Source organism: Lynx rufus, unplaced genomic scaffold (assembly GCF_022079265.1).
Source record: "Lynx rufus isolate CCGP_SWC_20201006 ecotype Redwood Valley unplaced genomic scaffold, mLynRuf1.p SCAF_6, whole genome shotgun sequence".
Lineage (NCBI taxonomy): Eukaryota > Metazoa > Chordata > Mammalia > Carnivora > Felidae > Lynx > Lynx rufus.
Window position 1 is genome coordinate 72,944,547 of NW_025814878.1, and position 19,514 is coordinate 72,964,060.

A 19,514-nucleotide genomic window follows, 5' to 3' on the forward strand; every position below is an offset into this window, starting at 1 on the left:
CAACTGTTTCCAGTGGATAGATGATGGTCTTCAGAGATGCAATGCCAATGTCACATTTGCAGTAGAAATAAGGCAAAAACAGGTAAGGAACTGGGTGAGAATTTTTAAGGAGGAGAAAACTACAACTTGCACAAGTACAGAGAACTTGACCAGATTCACCAGATAATAATATGTGTGCGTAAGATTCAGATGTTGGCTTGTGTTCTAATACGTGACATTTTCTGAGAATGGGAAGCTTTATGAGGTTAGCATATCTAGGCTGTTTCCCCAGTAAATGCCATCTTTAAAAGCCCATGTCCATTGGAGCTAAGAATTTTTCTAAACTTCTTAAATGGAAGAGGCTATTTTGTCTAGCTAACATATTTAATTTCAATTCAATTCAAAAAATGACTGCATATCTAATAATGCCAGGCACTCTGCTGGCCACTAGTTACATAGAAGTAAATAAGACATAGTCCAAGTCCATAGTTCAAGGATCCCACAGATTAATGGGAGAAGAAATCATGTAAATAAATAAATAAATAAATAAATAAATAAATAAAATTATACATTGTTAGATCTAAGTCCCTTAGGATGGGGACCATCTTACTATAGTCGAAATGAAGGTACCAAGCTATTATAATATGATAGCATCATTGATTAATGCTTTAATGGATTTATTATATCAGCAACCATTTGTTCAGTACCTATTATATTCTGTCAAGGTACTACCAATATCACAGTACTCCTTTAATGTGAATCTATATTCATGTAGCAGCCTTTTGACTTTCCATTTCCCCTTTGGGAAGAGAATGTGCTAACCACTTGATAGGAAAGCTGTGATCTACTCAGCAATGATATATTTTCAGAGTAAATAATTATGTTGGCATGCAGTGTTTTTATTCATAACACTATGGATTTGATTAATGTAAGCTAACCATCTTCAGATTGATTATTCTAGATGAAAAAATAAAATGAAGTTCCCAAATACACAACACTGAAAATTGTTAAGGAAAAAGTTCCCCTACTTCAGTGTTGATGCTAAGTGTATTTCAGCCTACATCAATCCACCTGAGCCCTTACACCCACATTTCCCATTAAATACTTTCATGTGTAGTATTATTCATTGCATTCACTTGAATTGGGACTTAATTTATTCAGTGAAGTGGAATGCTGTGAAATAAGTTTTTATATTATCTGATCTGGTGTATATTGCCTTTTTCATGAGAAAGATTTTAAATGGTTAATGACACACTGAATTTTTTTTGTATTCATTGATCATAACGAATCAGAGTGGATTAGTAGTTAGGTTAAGACTTAAAATATTTTTGAGGTGTGTGAAAGGAGGTTTAATGGATGTCAGAAACAGGGAGAAAGAAGGGCGCCTGGATGGCTCAGTTGGTTGAGCGTCAGACTTTGGCTCAGGTCATGGCTCAGGTCATGATCTCTCGGTCTGTGAGCTCGAGCCCCATGAACTCCAGCCCCAGCCCCGTGAGCCCCAGACCCGTGAGCCCCAGACCCGTGAGTTCGAGCCCCTTGAGTTCGATCCCCGCGTCGCGCTCTGCGATAACAGCTCAGAGCCTGGAGGCTCCTTCGAATTCTGTCTCCGTCTCTCTCTGCCCTTCCCCCACTCATGCTCTCTCTCTGTCTCTCTCTCTCTCTCTCTCTCTGTCTGTCTCTCTCTCTCTCTGTCAAAAAGAAATAAACATTAAAAAAGAAACGGGGAGAAAGAAAAATCTCGGGAAATTTGAATATTGTTTTGTCCTATTAAAAAAAACCTTAATGTAGTAAATCTCACGAGGAAACAAGGAAAACACCCACATTCTATTCTGTCTCAAAATGGAGAAGCACAAAGGAAGTAGAAATTGTAGTTTATCTTTGGAATTATTGAAAAATATTGAAACTGAATAACTGATAAGAGAGAGAAGCTAGAGCTACTGCCTTTTCAAGGTGCACTTCTTGTGATTTCAGAGCAATCTGAGAAGGTCAGTGCCTCTCATTTTCACTGACTACAAAGTAATAGAAGCCTCCCTGTAATTATGAGATTGAATGAACATATGGCCAGTGATCTTAAAGGAAAAAAGAATTCTTAAAAGGTAATTCTTATCAACAGTAATGAAGGAATTGAGAACAAAACTGAGAACTAGTTTTGCTTTTTATTTGGGAAAATTGGTATATAAACATAATACATATATACAAACAGTATAATTATATGTGATATATAATAATTATATATGATCTATCATGTATTATATATATGATTTAAATATTTAATTTTCTTTGACTTTAAATATACTTTTAAAAACTGATGAAAAGTTTTAAACAAAATTTAAGAAACCCACTTTTTTTGGTGTTGTTAAAAATATATACCAAGGGCATTTTTATCACTTTTCTATTGATAGCCATGTTGAAACTTGTGACTCAGGTATCAGATTCAGCCCTGAGCTTAAATTTAACTGACCTTCACGATTTTAAAGGTTATTGCAGACAAAAAGATAATTTCCATGTGTTTGGCTTTTGTAATTTTCTAAATAAGACTAGACCCTTTCTAAAGATTAATAATTGCACATATGAAGCATTCTAAAAGAATGGCAAATCAGTTAAGTAAACACTTCAAAGTACAGTAGATCACAAAGGCTTACCTTTGGAAGTCAACAGTCCAAATGAAGAGCTAGAACTAGGTCTAAACTGCAATTGTAATCCAAACTCATAGAACCTCTAGTTCCAAGATGGTGAATATAGGTAGAGGGTTTATCATTTTTCTCTTCTCAGTTCCACTGTAACAAAGTTGAAAAAGAGATCCATAGCTGCATTGCAAATAGGAAGTGATGCTACCTGCACAATTGAAATTGTCAATGATTTCTGGAGAATAGGATCTTATAGACAAATAATCCAGAGTAGGAGAAATTATAGGGAGTCCAGCACAGTCAAAGGAGATGTCTTGGATTTGGGGGAAGCTCCGAGTTCAGTTAGTAGGTATGGGGGCCGGGGAGAGCTGTGAAACAAGCATTAGGATAATTACTTAAAAATCTGTCTTTAGGCTACCTGGGCCAATGTGGTCCTTTACTACTTCCCTACACAGTGACTGACAGCAGCAGCATTTCTTCTCGAGATTAAGTCAGAGAGATTCTTTCTAAGAAACTACATAGACCACATAAGATGGGCCGGCAATTCCAGTGTGGCACTGGTCACTTGAGACAGGAGCAGAGCTGACTTGCAGGTACATCAAAGCTTTACAACTACACAGAGCGTATGTAAAAGGAAACATCCCTCAGACTAGGAGAAAAACATGCTCATGTATCCCTTTCCCGGAGTAATATTCTTGTTATTTTGGCATTTGGGCAGCCTGCCTACTTACCCACATTCTAAAATGATGCACACCAGTTGACATGTCCTCACTATTTACACAAACAGCCTGCTTATTCCAGGGAAAGGCCTTCTGGGGAAATAGATCCAGACCTACACAGAGTGGGTGTGCGAGCTACCCTAATTCATCAACCATGCCCTTTATTCATAAATATGAATCACCAACTAAAGATCATTAGAGTTTAAGAAAACCGACAACCTAAATGGAGAGAAACAAGCTAAAGAGACAGAATAAATGACTAAAGGGGGGGGGGAGGGAATTTCAATGAACATAGGAGAACTAGAAAAATATTCTGAGCATATTCTCAGGAAGATTTGTTTGGATATTAAATAAAAAGAACAGAAAGAAAGAAAGAAAGAAAGAAAGAAAGAAAGAAAGAAAGAAAGAAAGAAAGAGGAGAGAGAAAGAAAAAAAGAAAGGAAAGAAAGAAAAGAAAGAGAAAGAAATAAAGAAAGAACAAGAAAAGAAAGACAGGAACCCGGACTACTATTAAAAATAAAAGCAAAAATTTTTGGAACTGAAAACATATTTTCTGAAAATTTATAAAAGAAATCAAGCACATCAATTAACAATCTATTCTGAAATATAAACTTGGTAAACTCATAAAACAGCAAAAAAATGAAAAATGAGCAAAATAGCGATGAGTCATTGCAAATCAATTCAAAAGCACTGCTATCTTTCTAGGAGTTAAAAATAAAAGAGTGGAGAAAATTGAGATGCAGAAATTACTTAATATCAAAAAAGAAATTTGTCCTAATCAAAGAAAGGTAGTGCGAGTCTTTAGATTGAGTCAACCTATACATGATATTTCAGAACTCAGGATAATGAGCAAGTTGCAAAAGTTTCCAGAGAAGAGGAAAAACAGTGGCTGAAGGATGCTAAATACTGATTAAGAACAGGAACCAAAGAAAGGCAGTGGTTCCTAATGCTGAGGCATTATGAGTTGACCATATGAGCAAAGGAGGATTTATGTAAATGTTTTGCAATAAAATCAGGTACTCATATTAGCATATGTTTAAAAGACTACTAGAGCTCTGGGAGGAAAAGAGAACTGTTGGCCCTTAGAGACTCAGAAGAGGATTCACAGAGAGGGTGCCATCTCACCTGGGTCTTGACGCATAAGTAGGAGTTTGCCTTAAATGTCAGGAAATCATCAATCTGCTTACTTTAGGTGACTAGGAATCTTCATTTCTTTTGCTTCTATATCCCAGTTTTCTTTTCCATTTTCTTTTCATTTGCCATATTTATGCCATGTTACTGTAAGTTACTTCAAACGTCTTGTCGTAAACAATCCATTATAGCTTAAATAAGTAAAAACATTTAGTGTCTTAAATATAAGAAATGAGTAGGTTGAAAGTTTTATATTTTTCAAGGAAATAAATAAAAACAATTATACATTGTTCTTAAATTTTATCTCACTCTCATGCCAGAGCCTTTAGTACATAATGTTAATGATGTAATTACTTAAATTAGATGATATTATTACTGGAAGAATTGGTCAACCACGACTTTTCAACAAGGAATGAAATTTTCTCTAGATTAAAAATTCATGTTATAGGGCTTTCTATGTATGTTAAAACAAGAATGGGGCATACAGATGAAGAAGGAACATCTTGTGTGACAAGGATTAAAAGAGACTGCTGCATGCTAGCTGTGACAATATTCTGGTAGCCTTCCTTGTCATTTGAATGTTTGTAAGCAAAGGGAAAAACAGGATGATGAAACCCGAAAACAATATGGTCCTTTTTATTTATTTTTTATTTTTTTATTTTTATTTTTTTTAATGTTTATTTATTTTTGAGACAGAGAGAGACAGAGCATGAACGAGGGAGGGTCAGAATCTGAAGCAGGCTCCAGGCGCTGAGCTGTCAGCACAGAGCCCGACGCGGGGCTCAAACTCACCGACTGTGAGATCATGACCTGAGCCGAAGTCAGCCGCTTAACCGACTGAGCCACCCAGGCGCTCCATTATGGTCCTTTTTAAGGACCATAGGTTTCCATGCATTATTTTTCAGATAAAGATATTTTAAATTGATGACACAAAACAATGACAGATTTCCCTATGAGAAGAGAAAAAACAGGATGATGAAACATGAAAACAATATGGTCCTTTTCAAGGACTGTGGGTTTGCATGCATTATTTTCAGATAAAGATGTTTTAACTTGATGACGTGAAACAATGACAATTAGTGAGTCAGTAAATTGATGAGCAAGGTTTATTGAGTACATTGTGTACATAAGACTCCACACTGGCTATTTTAGGGAAGGCATGTCAATGTCAATTCTGATGACTACCTGTGGGAATAAATCGGTGACACTCAGAGTTCCCAAAATAAAGCCAAAGCTTTTTCATGTTACATGTGATTTTCAATTTTTTCTTATTATAATATTTGAAATTAGAGTTTATATTTTAATAATGCAGTTTTTCTTTGCATCAGAAAAAAGTAACTACAGTAGCAATTTTATGTTACCACTTGTTTGGCTACACGTAACATTTAAAATAAAATAGGATATTTAGGGATCCTCTGTACCAAGTTAGCTTGAGTTGGCCTTATTAAAATGGACTTTCATGGTCTTAACCATTCAAAAAAAGAAGGAAAAGCTAGTGTGAGAGGGCAGTGGTGCTGTGTAGCTTCATCCCCTAGCCCAGAGGTCAAGAATATCTTTTTGGAAACCTAACAGCATTGGTCTGACCATAAAGAAACCTTGAAATCCACCCTCAAGGCTGTCTTCCGTGTCTTTGGCAAAAAACGTAGAGGCTTGTTTCAGATGGCAATATAAAACTTGTATAAAGCAACTGATTCTGAGAAAAGAAATTGCCTAAGGATACAAGGGAGGATTTGGAACCTCACTTTGCAAGGGAAAATTGTTATCATTTGAAAAATCTTTGTTGTTTTCAGGTTGATAATTTATCTAATCATTTGGACATAGAATTCAATCCCTTCTCAGAACATTCAGAAATTTGACCTGCAAAGAGATTTACTCCACCAGTGGGAGGGGATGTTATGATTTTCTTCTTCTACACCCACCTCTGAAACTCTGCTTTCAGTTTTTTCCTTTATACAATGAAGCTGCTGACCTTGATGGTCTCAAAGGCCTCTTTCACCTCTAATGGTCAGAAGGGTTTTCAGTTCGCTTTTCATTTTCCCCCATGTAACCCATATTTACTAACATTTTTTAAATGAATATACATTATTCATTACTCGGTGTTTGCCCAGCTGTCTAAATGCCTGTATGTTTATTTGTGTTCCTATTGTCTAGTTTATACTAGAATGTCTGGGGAAGCAAGGACCATGTCTTATTTGCTTGACACCAGCCCAATCCATTGAAACATGTGTTGATGAAAAAAAGATTACAAAGTGGGGTGTGTGTGTGTGTGTGTGTGTGTAGATAGATTGATGGTAGTTTTCAAGTTCAGAGACACATAGAATGTATATGAATGTGGTTATGGGAGAGTGGCTGAAACAAAACAGAAATGGAGAATGGGGAAAGGGGGGGACACTTATTTTAAATCAAGATTTCCATTTTCTTGATTTTACAGTGTCTTTGTGTTTCATTCAAATAAGCCATAGTAAAGGAAGCAAAACATAAATCTTCTACCTACTAATATATTCTGGACTTATGTCATTTCCTATTTTTCTAAAAAGTCTGAAAATCTCTAAGGGTAGAGCCATTAATCAGTGACTGAACAGACAGATGGACAAATGAAAGAAAAACCCTGCCACGCGGGTTTCCTCTGAGTTCTTTTTACCCTCTCCTAGAAAAACAATTATATCAGGGCACAGAGAATGCCTTAAATTAGGAACATGTTCATTAAGAAGTCCATGAAAGCAAAGAATGTCAGATTCCAGTCTCAGTGTACAAATTATTTTGAGGAGTTATCATTGCAGTACTTGAATTAGATTAAAAAAACCCATGAGTTAGCACTGCGCTCAGAGGTGGATACCATGTCTGTTGAACTAAAAATTATGTAAGGAATGTTAGGGGCCCAGGTCTAGTTAATTTCTCAGTTGTTTGCTTCCTTCTCCCCTCCAGTGTTGCTTTAGTATCTATCACCATCATGTTGGGCAGATACAATTACAATTGTATTAATGATGCATTTGGTAAGTAAGGTAATTATCATCTCATTTGAAAGCTAACTCAGATGACTATCTTTCAGTGTTATCATCAGTTACTTCAAGTCTTGCCTCAGGGGACATGACATCTATGAAGAGTGTTCAATCATCCTTCTTTCAATGGCCCCCTCTCTGATCTGGAATAACTGCCAGTCACTTGGCAACTGTGTGTCATTGTAGCATCTTCTATTTCCATTCACCAGAACGGAACTTTCTCTTTATGTGTCTGTCTATAAGATTCTTAAGAGCTCAGCATGGTGTGTTTATTTAGGACATATCATCTGTCCCTGGTTCCAAGACATTTGTGTAGAAGATGCTCAATACATAGTACATAAATGGCAGTCTAGATGAGTGGATAAATTCTATGTGCTACCTCTATAATGATCTAAGTTGGTGTAATCTTTCTCCTGGGATACCCTTAGAAATTCTACTCTGGGATGCTTTATGTTTTGTTTTTCTTCTCACACTCTTTTGTTGACTCAAATCCCTATGAAAATAACTGGGATATTTACTCACAGAAAAACACTGACTATTCCCATTTATAAGGACTCTATTATTAGAATAAAATTTGTTTACAACTAAAAAAAAAATAGTACCAATTTCCAAATCCATAGAACGTGCAACACCAAGAGTGAACCCTAAGGTAAACTATGGACTATGAGTGATTATGATGTGTCAATGTAGGTTCATTAATTCTAACAAATACCTCACTCATGAGAGATGTTGATAATGGGAAAGTCTATGAATGTATGGGGGCAGGAAATCTCTGTATCTTCCTCTCAGTTTTGCTGTGAACCTAAAACTGCTCTAAAATATAAAGCCTCAAAAAATAGCAACAAGCACTCTATTTAAGATACAGACATATTCCACCACACCACCATCTCATGAAGGCCATAATTGTGACATAATTGTGCTTCCCAACATCTTTGGCAATTCCCCAGCGTGTGTGTGTGTGTGTGTGTGTGTGTGTCTGTCTGTCTGTCTGTGTGTCTTTCCATGTTGACTTCTAAAAGGTTTTTGCTAGCACATCTTATTTCCTCTGTCACTGAATAATTTTCTCAACCTGAATATTATCTGAGGCCCAAGCTTGGTGTTACATTATCACAATGTTCCTTTTCCCTCTGTCACCCTGTGTTCTCTCATGTGTTTCTATACTGTGATGCCTTCTATGCTGGACAGCTAGTTTCCCCCTTGGGTTCTTTCCTACACATGTAGGACATTGGGGGATACCCATATGTCTATAGGAGAAGCTTTGAAATTATTTTCTAACCTGTCCTATAATTTCTATACTCGTTATGAACATCTCTCATGAAAGTGTCCCAGCTTGCTTGCTCTAAAGTCCAATATCGTATATTCTCTTCTCTGTCACCATAAGGCAGGTCTTTTGGCATCTAATAAGACATACTTTATGAGCATCTCAGCTACCAGGGCACATTTGCACAAGAAACCTGTTATTACCCTTTTGAGTACTTTACTAAAATAGCAAACAATAATGAAGTCATAGAAAAACAAAGAATTGTCAGCAATCTCTGTGCATATTGACCACATGTCGTAGATTCTCATATTCAGTGTATTTTCCAACTATTTTATTCTACTGTCCCATTAGGTATCTCATACTTTAAAAAAATGCATTAATGTAGTACATGAATATGGTTACCATATAATTATAGGTTATACCAACTTTGAACCTAATAGAGAAGGGAGGTAAAAATGAAGTAGCCAGATGTTTTAAGAAGGAAAAAAGTTCTTGAATAGACATATTATCCAGATTTGGTTTCAAAGCCAGTGGGAAACTGAATAGGACAGTCATCATCATTACCAAATAATACACGATTGCCAGATTTATCAAAGCTAGCCAAATATTGATTGGAGAAAAAGGTTTTTGAAGGGCAATATTAAATAAACTACTTTCAAAATGTTTTAAGATATTCATGACCTAAATTTTAATGCTAAGAACAGATAGTTGCATTTAATATTTAGAACAGATATCTTCTGGAATGTGGGATAATGTTTTTGAGAAATAATACCAGCTTTAGAAAGAGATTTTAGTATTTTCAAATTTTGTTCTCTTAGTCAAATCAGTTAGTTTTGGCCACCACAACTACTTTATGAATACTTTTGGGGAGGAAAGGGTCAGTCAGGCTCTTCTGCGACTATAATTCTTAAGCTATGGATAGGAAACAAGGCAAAACATTCTATAGTTGATTATGCAACCTTGGTTCCAGGTACTGTAGCTGGGTGTTTCAGTGAGCTCTATTTTTAACAGGCAGCAATTTTACAACCTTGGTTTTATCCCCTGATACTCAATTAAGGTAAGATTGGGTTTAGAGATTGGTTTAGAGGGAATTACTGAAATAGTTTATTTCACAGTCTATCCACAGCTTTACCATCTTTCACTAGTATTACTCTAATCTGTTGGAATAAAAAACAGGAAGAGTAAACAACCTATTAGAAACAATAGTAATAAATTCAAAAGATCCCCCTTCCCCCTTGTCTTTTGGAAATGATATATCCTATTGGGTTGGGCTTCTCTACAAAGTTTTCTGCTTATTGGGGAGCTTGAACCTAGTCCTGGAGGTGGAAAGGAGGGCTGTAAAGACACATTTAAACCATGGGACTCTTAGTGAATCACTTTACTTGGTAAAAGTCCTGTTGGTTTACTTGTACTATCTTTTAAGCAGTCTTCTGTCCCATTTCTCGGGTTTTTAACCCAAGAATGGGAAAACCAATGTGAGTTCTTCCCTGAAAGAGTAGTTCAGACAGCTCCAAACATTACAGAAAACTTTCCTTTATGGGCAAGCAAAGGGAGAGAGAAAAATGGCTTTGAAAATTTTGAAGACCCGAGTTCAAACCCTTGGAGTCATCAGTGTGCAAGCTGTGCAGTAAACAAGTTATTACCTCTCTGAGTACTGCATTTATAGAAATAATGATGGTATTATCAACTCTAGGGAGCATATATAAGCTATATATGAGAATATTTGTGAAACATTAGCAAACACTTGATAAGATTTCATCTTTTTGCTTTTCTCTAGGATCATATGAAGCAATATTTGTTGAGCACCGCCAAATGTCCACTGCTTTACATATATATTATCTCATTTATAATAATCATCCCAAGATGTCGGTGAGGAAGATGTTATCTAATTTTAAAGATAAGAAAAATCAATTGACTCCTAAGGAGGATATAAGTTTATATAACCAGAAAAATTTCAGGACCATGTTCAGACTTAAATGTAGCTCTCTCAGAAGTCTCTTTCTACTATATGAAATGCTGCTTCCTGGCAAAGTTACACTGCAGGCAGTTACCGGTACCCGGGAACATTAGTATCTAATTTTATACATTCTGGGGAAATTTTCCATATTCTTCCCGAGGAAAAAAAGAGGCAAATGGACTGATGTTTAACATTAGATGTTTGGCAAATATTTATATTTATCATTTAAAGTTACCTCTAGCAGATACTTTTTGTCTATAATTTTGAACTTGTTTCACCTCTAGCAGATACTTTTTGTCTATAATTTTGAACTTGTTTCACATCACTGTTTGTTTATTAATGTTTCTTGAAATATCATGGTATAATCAGTATTTGATTCTTTTTTTTTTTTTTTTTTAATTTTTTTTTTTTCAACGTTTATTTATTTTTGGGACAGAGAGAGACAGAGCATGAACGGGGGAGGGGCAGAGAGAGAGGGAGACACAGAATCGGAAACAGGCTCCAGGCTCTGAGCCATCAGCCCAGAGCCTGACGCGGGGCTCGAACCCACGGACCGCGAGATCGTGACCTGGCTGAAGTCGGACGCTTAACCGACTACGCCACCCAGGCGCCCCAATCAGTATTTGATTCTTCATGCTAATCATAGAGGCTACTGTTACAAATAGTTCAAAAATTATTTAATTTTGGCTTCGTTGGTTAGTATTTGTATGAATATTTACACTAATGTTTGATTAGGAATATATAAAAACTGAAAAGTAAATCTAAACCTTCCATTGTTTTCTAAGGAAGAGGAAAAGATTCCTTGTGTCCTTATTGATTTCTATCTTGTTGTCTTTCAAGTTTCCTACTTCATGCTAAACAATGATAACATTACCAGTTAGACTAAAGCAAGCCCATGGTGAATTAATTGCATTTGGCCTTTTGCTATATTTTAATAAATGATTCATAATTTTGGCGAGGGGACTTTCAGCTAGACTACCATATATAAAGGCAAAAAGTATGAATTCTGTAATTAGACATCTTTATCATTTGGCCCATTTAGTCATGCTATTATGATCTTTAAAGATACCATAAATGCAGAGGTTTTTAGACCACAATCCTGTGAAAACATAAATCTTCTCAGATAGTCATAAATAAAACAACAACAACAACAAAAGCAAATATGCCAAGTGATATCCTGAGATCCTGGGGATACTGGAAAAAAAATCTGCCTAAAATTTTGTATTTGCTTCTGAATTTTAATAGATAAGGAAGCTACATAAATAAAAGGAAGCAATCTCATAGGCTGATGCATCACTTAAAACAAATATTTACTAGTTGGCTTCTCTCTGTTTTGTTTTCATTGACTTTAAATGCTAAATCTACCCAATTCTTGTTTCTATCATTTATTTTTGAAAGTAATGACTTTCATCAGAGTTCAGTAGATAACTGCCCCCCAAATTAGAAAATCAATTTAAATTCTCTAGTACATAAATTCTTTACTGTATTGTAACATATAATTTCTTCATTCATTTGAAAATATATTTATTTGGAAAATATTTATTTTGCTAACTACATTCCAGACATTGTGCTAGGGGATTCAGACAGAAGTAAGAGAAATAGTGCCTTCCTTCATGGAGCTTATAGATTAGTGAGACAGACAGAATAACTAAATCATTCAGTTGATAACAAATATGTTATATTCTCTGAAAAAAAATTGTGGACATATTAATCTCTGTCTGTATTAGTTACCTCTCAGAGGTAACACTCAAACTGACACCTAAAGGAAGAGAGATTCAGCCATGCAAACAAGTAGGTAAAGAGCATTTGGGGCAGAAAGATAGCATAAGGAAAATAATTCAAGCACAGAAGAGCTTAAAGTATTTCAGGAACTGAAAGGAAGCTGATGTGACTGGAATAGAGAGAGTAGGTAGGCCACAAGATGAGATGATGTCAGGCATTGCAGGATAGGACATGGAGTTTGGAAGCTGGTCAATAATTTTAAACCAGAGAGAGATCAGAGGTGCTTTAATTTAATTTATCCAAATGCTATGAGAGAAATGAACTGAAGGAAGCAGGAAGAAAGAAAAACAGGGAGCACATTTAGGAGGCTGAGAAGATAAACCACATAAAAGATGATAATATACTAGGACAACCGAGTAGAGAAGTACGTAAAAGCAGACAGGAGACATATCTTGGAAATAGAATTGGTAGAATTTGCTGACTGATTGAATGTGAGGCTTGAGAGAGAAGAGGGGAGGAAGGCATAAAATATATCTACCAGGAATATGGGTTGAACCACTGGGGATATGGTAGTGCGGTTTACTAAAGATCTGGGAGAAACACATTTTAGGATGAAGATCCAAATCCACTTTTGGATGTGTTAAGTTTAAGATGCATTTCAGACATCCAAGAGAAATTGGTGGGCACTTTTATATATGAATCTTGAGCTCAGTGAAGAAGTTAAGGTTGGAAATATGTTTGGATAGTTAACATTGCATGCTGAAGCCACAGAATTGAATGATATTACCTAGAGACAGAGGAAGAATGTAGAGCATGAAAAGAAGACCAAGGGTTAAACTCTGAAAACTCCTGTATTTTAAGGCTGTCCAGGTGTAGAAACTAGAAGAAAGAGACTTAGGAGTGGACAAAGAGATAGTGGTGTTTGAAGAAGGAAAATATGACTCATAATGTGGAATGCTGTTCATCACTCTACTAAACACACACACACACACACACACACACACACACACAACAATAACCTGTTGGACTTGGGAACAAGGGCTTTAGCGATCCTGATAAGAGCAGTTTTGGTGGCCTGATTAGGACAGAAGCAAGATTGTATTGGGAGAGTGGGAAGTAAAAAGTGGAGACAGAAAATAGTATAAAGAATTGTTCCTATGGATGAGAACAATAGAGAGGTTTTGGGAGATGGGCAAACTTCTTTCATTTTGTTTTATTGATTGATTGATTGATTTTTATTTTTATTTTTGCCCACTGATTCTTTTTTATTGTTTTTATTTTAATTCCAGGATATTTAACATACAATGTAATATTAGTGAGGTATACAATATAGTGATCCAACACTTCAATACAACACCAGGTGCTCATCACAACCAGTGCCCCTTAATCCCTGTCATCTATTTCACTCATCCCCCCGCACCTACCTCACCTCTGATAATTATCAGTTTGTTCTCTGTAGTTAAGAATCTGTTTCTTGGTTTATCTCCCTCTCTCTCTTTTCCTTTGCTCATCTGTTTTGTTTCTTAAATTCCATATATGGGTAAAATGTTTTGTTCTATTTTAAATACAGGAGGTATGAGAAATTGCTTTGTACTGATGGAAGGATGCATTAAAAAAGGAGAGACTGATGATGCCACAGACAGAAGAGATATTGAAAGAATTAAGTGCTTGATGAACTGAGAGATGTAGATGAGGGCTTCTGGAATCTTTGACTAAGGAAATAACACTTTACTCAATTTTTTCTTTCTTTTTTCTTGAATGAATCTTTCCCTTCCCTCCCTCCCTCCCTCCTTCCCTCCCTCTCTCCTTCCCTCCCTCCCTTCCATCTTTCCTTATTTCTTTTGGAAAGACTCTCCTCCCTGTGTTTTGAGGAACCACATAGAATGTACCTTCCACAGAGTGGACACCAAATGAATGTTTTTTGAATGAGCATGTAAAATGTACACTTAAGCTACATAAATATATACATTCTTATGTGTAGGGTTACTTTTGAGCCTGTACATTCTATTGTTTTGTTTTGTTTTGTTTTCTCATTTTCTTAAATTTTATACTAGAATATTACTTTTTATGATGCCATTAATACTAATACTCAGGAATAATATAGTTGATTTGCTAAAAATAAAAATAATCTTGAAGAATTTTGACTTGTTTCTCAAAAAAAAATGCCATGAATAATTCAGTTAGCAATTAGTAAACATTCATTAATCTCTTTCTCATTCATTAATGTCTTTAATCTCTTTCTTTTCTAGAATCTAGATTCATTAATCTCTTTCTAGGTATATGGCATTTTGATCAATCATGCAGTATGGCAAATGTGATCAATCATTTACTTATGGCAGCAACTAGGAAATAGTGTGGTATTTAATATCATGTATTTTCTCTACTTCTTCCATTCCTGACTTCTATTGCTTTTACTCTTTTATCTTATCCCATTTTACTATACATTTTAATATTATTTTAATCACTACACTTTAAGTAACTCTGTAAGCAATGTTAGATTTTTATGGGTTGGTGCTGTATATAAAACTAAATGAAAGAGTAAGGGAATGAGTATACAAACTAAAAAGTGCACGCACAGGGTGCCTGGGTGGCTCAGTTGGCTAAGCATCTGACTCTTGATTTCAGATCAGGTCATCATCTCACAGTTTGTGTGATTCGGCCCTGCCTGCATCAGGCTCTGTGCTGACAGTGTGGAATCTGCTCATGATTCTCTCCCTCCTTCTGTCTCTGCCTCTCCCCCACTTGTGGTCTCTATCTCTCTAAATAAATAAATAAACTTTTTTTTAAAGTGCATGCATAAATAAATTGAGACATGTATAATGGATAAGTTTAATTTTGGTGTAGGGGTTTTAATTGGGGGTGGTGAGGGAGTAGGTAACAGTAATAACTATGACACAGAGCAAAGCACTGTCTTTAAGAAGTATGTAATTTTTAAAAATGTCTAAGGAGGGAGAAGACAATGTTTCTAATAGAAGAAGTGGCATTTTAAGAGTTGAGATAAGCCCAAACTGACTTACAGAATTTTTTTAAAAAATGCTTTTGGACCTATGGAAACGGTAGTGCAATCCCATGTTGGAAAATTGTAACATGGAGAAAAAAGATATAGAAGAAAATAATTCACATTATTTTATATCAAGTTTTATAAATTATTAAAAGCTTACCAAGTGGGGGAAGAGCTGGGTAGGGAAAGACATTTTCAAGCTGAGAGAAAATTGTGGCAAAGTCAAGGAGGGAGAGATCAACATGTATTGGGAATAGTGGGCAATTTGACAAATAACAGTGTCACTGCTCAGGACTGGCAATGAAGATGTGATATTTAATACGGAAGACTTTGAACCCAACTGAAAGGCCCAAATAACATTTATTTGGCTTTTAATATATTTCTGTAGGATCAGGGAAAGGATAAACTGTATTTGGTTTTATTGTTTTAGAATGCCTAATATGGTGATGATTGGTAACAAAAACTAGGGGGAGCAAGGGGGGTAGAATCAGAAAAGCAGTTAGGCTTCTTATAGCAAAAACTCAGATCTGAGCCATAGACCTAACTGTTGGAATGAAAAGGTAGAGAAGATTGAGTGACATACTGCAGAATGAAAATTTTTCAGAACCTGGCAAATGGGTGAGAGGGGAAAATAAAAAGTTACTCCAAAGTCTTGAGCTTGAGTGACTGGAAGTTGGTGAAATAGAGATAGGAAAGTCAGAAGAACTCATTGCAGTGACTCAGAGTGAGAAGTTTCATTATGAACCTGTGGAGTTTCTGGTGTCAGAGTCTGGCAGGGAGCTGACAATATGGCAAGAAGGGTGGGGCTAGAGTTCATGAATTTGGGGACCTTAGTATAAAGGTAATAGATGAAGCCATGGAAAGCTTAGCATTATGAGGAAATTGCACAGCTGGAGAGAGTAAGAATAAAATGAGTAATGAAAAAAGTCAGTGTTTCATAGTATTTCTTCCCTTTCCTTTACAATCCTAATAATTGACATCATATGAGAGATTGATTGTCTGACAGGGAGAATTGATAATATGAATGGGTGGAGCCTCTGACAAGGACCACAGAGTTTGGCAAGTATATATTAGTACTAGGAAATGTGGATCCTGGAAACAAACTTAGGGTAGAAGACAGCAGTTATTTTAAAGGAAATATATTAGAAATCATTGTAATATGTGTGACTTATTGAATATAGCAAATTGTAGTTGAAGCTACAGGCTGTTTTTAGGTATAAAATTATTTATATGTTAAATAATAGAGGAATTTAGTTTTCTCAAAAAAACACTAACTAATGGGTTCTAAAAATGGGAATTGGGAGTGGATGAACAGCTGGAGAGCAGATGGGGGTAGGGTGGAGTGAGTATAAAAGTCATTACTAAAGAGAAATGTTTAATCTTACATGTCTTCTGTTTGATTTGGTGGCTTTATAGGGGGATTTGAGGCATCATTTTGGCAGTCAAGTGGACTGAACTTGGGTTCTGTAGTAAAATTTATAGGTACTACAATGTGGCTTTGTGGAGAATGACAGAATATGTCTGTTATCATAAGTTCTCTGGGCGCCTGGGTGGCTCAGTCAGTTGAGCGTCAGACTCTTGATTTCTGCTTAAGTTGTGATCTCAGGTTTGGATCTTGGGTTTGAGCCCCAAATCAGGCTCTGAGCTGATAGTAGGGAGCCTACTTGGGACTCTTTCTCTCTCCCTTTCCCTCTGCTTCTCCCCTGTGCGCTCTCTCTCTCTCTCTTTAAAAATAAATAAATAAACTACACTTAAAAAAATAAAAATAAATTCTCTTTATAAGAACTTCTGTTATGGGGCACCTGGGTTGCTCAGACACTTGCTCTCTCTCAAATAAATAAACTTTTTAAATGTTTTGTTAATTTATTTTTGAGACAGAGAGAGACAGAGCATGAGCAGGGGAGGGGCAGAGAGAGAGAGGGAGACACAGAATCTGAAGCAGGCTCCAGGCTCTGAGCTGTCAGCACAGAGCCTGATGCAGGGCTCGAACTCATGAAGTGTGAGATCATGACCTGAGCTGAAGTCGGATGCTTAACCAACTGAGCCACCCAGGCACCCCATCAAATAAATAAACTTTAAAAAAGGAGAACTTCTCTTACCAAATTTTGCACATATAACAGATTTAATACAGGATGCCAAAACATTTAAATTGTGTTCTTCTCTCAGGTTCTTTTTAGACCTTTCCTGTGCATCCTTTAGAAAGCAGTCCCTATCTCACCTATTCCATTAGTTTCTATATTTTGTTCCCTAGCACTTAGAAACCTAGTGAATTTTACACATTGATATGCCCATTTGTTCATTGTCTGTTTCCTGCCCTAGGTACTAAGATCACTGAGGTAGGCACCTGGAGCTTCTGTGTTAATTGCTGTGAGTGTGTCCAGCTGTGCCTGAAAAAGTGGACGTCAGTAAAAATTTGTTGACTAATTGTTAACTGAAGGAATAACAGTTTATTTTCTCTGTTAGACTGGATGTACCTTGAGAAGAGAGATTATTTCCTGTTCATTCTTATTTAACCTTCCCCTTCTCCATCCTTCCCTCTCTCCTCATTCATTCATTTACTTCTTGTGTGTGTGTGTATGTGTGTGTATGTAAAACAATACTTCCAGCACCTAGAGCAGTGCCTGAGACACATAACAAGCATTTACTGAATTTGTAAATCCTTCATTTATCAAACACTATGTGTCTATCTTCTTTATATCTGACATTGTTCTAGGTCCTAAATATGGAAAGAATACTACCCCCCCCAAAAAAAATAATTACAGGCTAAGAGATGTGATAACTTCTCTCTTAGTGGGGTGCATCAGGGGCTTTTTGAGCAGAGAAGTGCACCTAATCAGACAGTGAAAGGGAAAGGTGTGTGGAGAAGGATGAGAGTCACTGAAGGCTTCCTTGAGCTGAGAACTTGAGGACAATCACAGACCTCATAAATGCCCACACACACATATATATCAAATTGAATAAATACGTATTATCTTTTAGCAATTGAGAAATTTGGCACTGTGGATTTTAAATGTGGGTGACCTGGGCTGAAGTAGAAATATCAGAATAAATTCGAGAGCTTCCTAAAAGTAAATATACAGAAGGCGTGTATTTTGACAAAGCATCAAAGATAATTTGATACAGACCCCCTCACCCCACCTCTCCTTAATAGAGGGTTAAGAGAACCCTATCCTAATAGAATGGAGACTGCCATCTAAGATGGTGATTTTATATCCTGAAAGGATCCGATGAGCTATACCATAGGTGTGCACAGTGAATTTTTATATTTCTCTTTAAGGAGATGATGTTTTTTGTATTTTCATTTAATATGATTTATGTAATAGATTTCATATATTTGTAGAATTTAAAGTGTTACTTCAAATACCCTTCAATTTACATGTTCTTTAAGAACAACTATTTGTTCACTTAGAATGAAATTGGCACAAGGCATTTTTCAAGGACAAACTATTAAACATTTGTTGAGAGAAATGGTAGCACATATGAGTAAGATATAAAACTTCAAGTTTCCTTTTGGAATGATTCACAAAGGAAATATAAGTGGACTGTGTGTATATTTGCTTACCTACATATGCACGTAAGTTTAAGGTCCATCAACAGCTAGCAGACAGATGTCTGTGCTGAAAACTCTTCAGCTTCATGTTATGCTTACTAAACTGATGGGTCTGTTTTCAGACAAGGCTATTAGCAAATGTTTATTGAACCTTACAAAAATGATACTGTACTTGTGTTTATTCTTTTCTCCTAAGATTCATTTTTGTTGTTATTGTTCAAAGACCTTTTGATGTTCCAAAAGCCACTAATTGATGGCAGTTGAATACATTGTTGACCATTAATAATGACTAATTCTGTCTAAATTTTGATTAACAAGTTAAAAGTATCAGAGGAACATATTTAATTTTTACATTAAAAAAGAACAGAGTCCTCAATATTCTTAACAAGTGGAAGAAAAGGGAATCCCCTTAAAACTTTAGCATAAAACTTTTAAGTATAAAATTTTGAAGGTGAAACTTTTAGAGAAATAATTCATTTCTGTTGCTTTTAAGATAAATTATCTTGGGGCTCCTGGGTGGCTTGGTCGGTTGAGCGTCCGACTTCGGCTCAGGTCACGATCTCGCGGT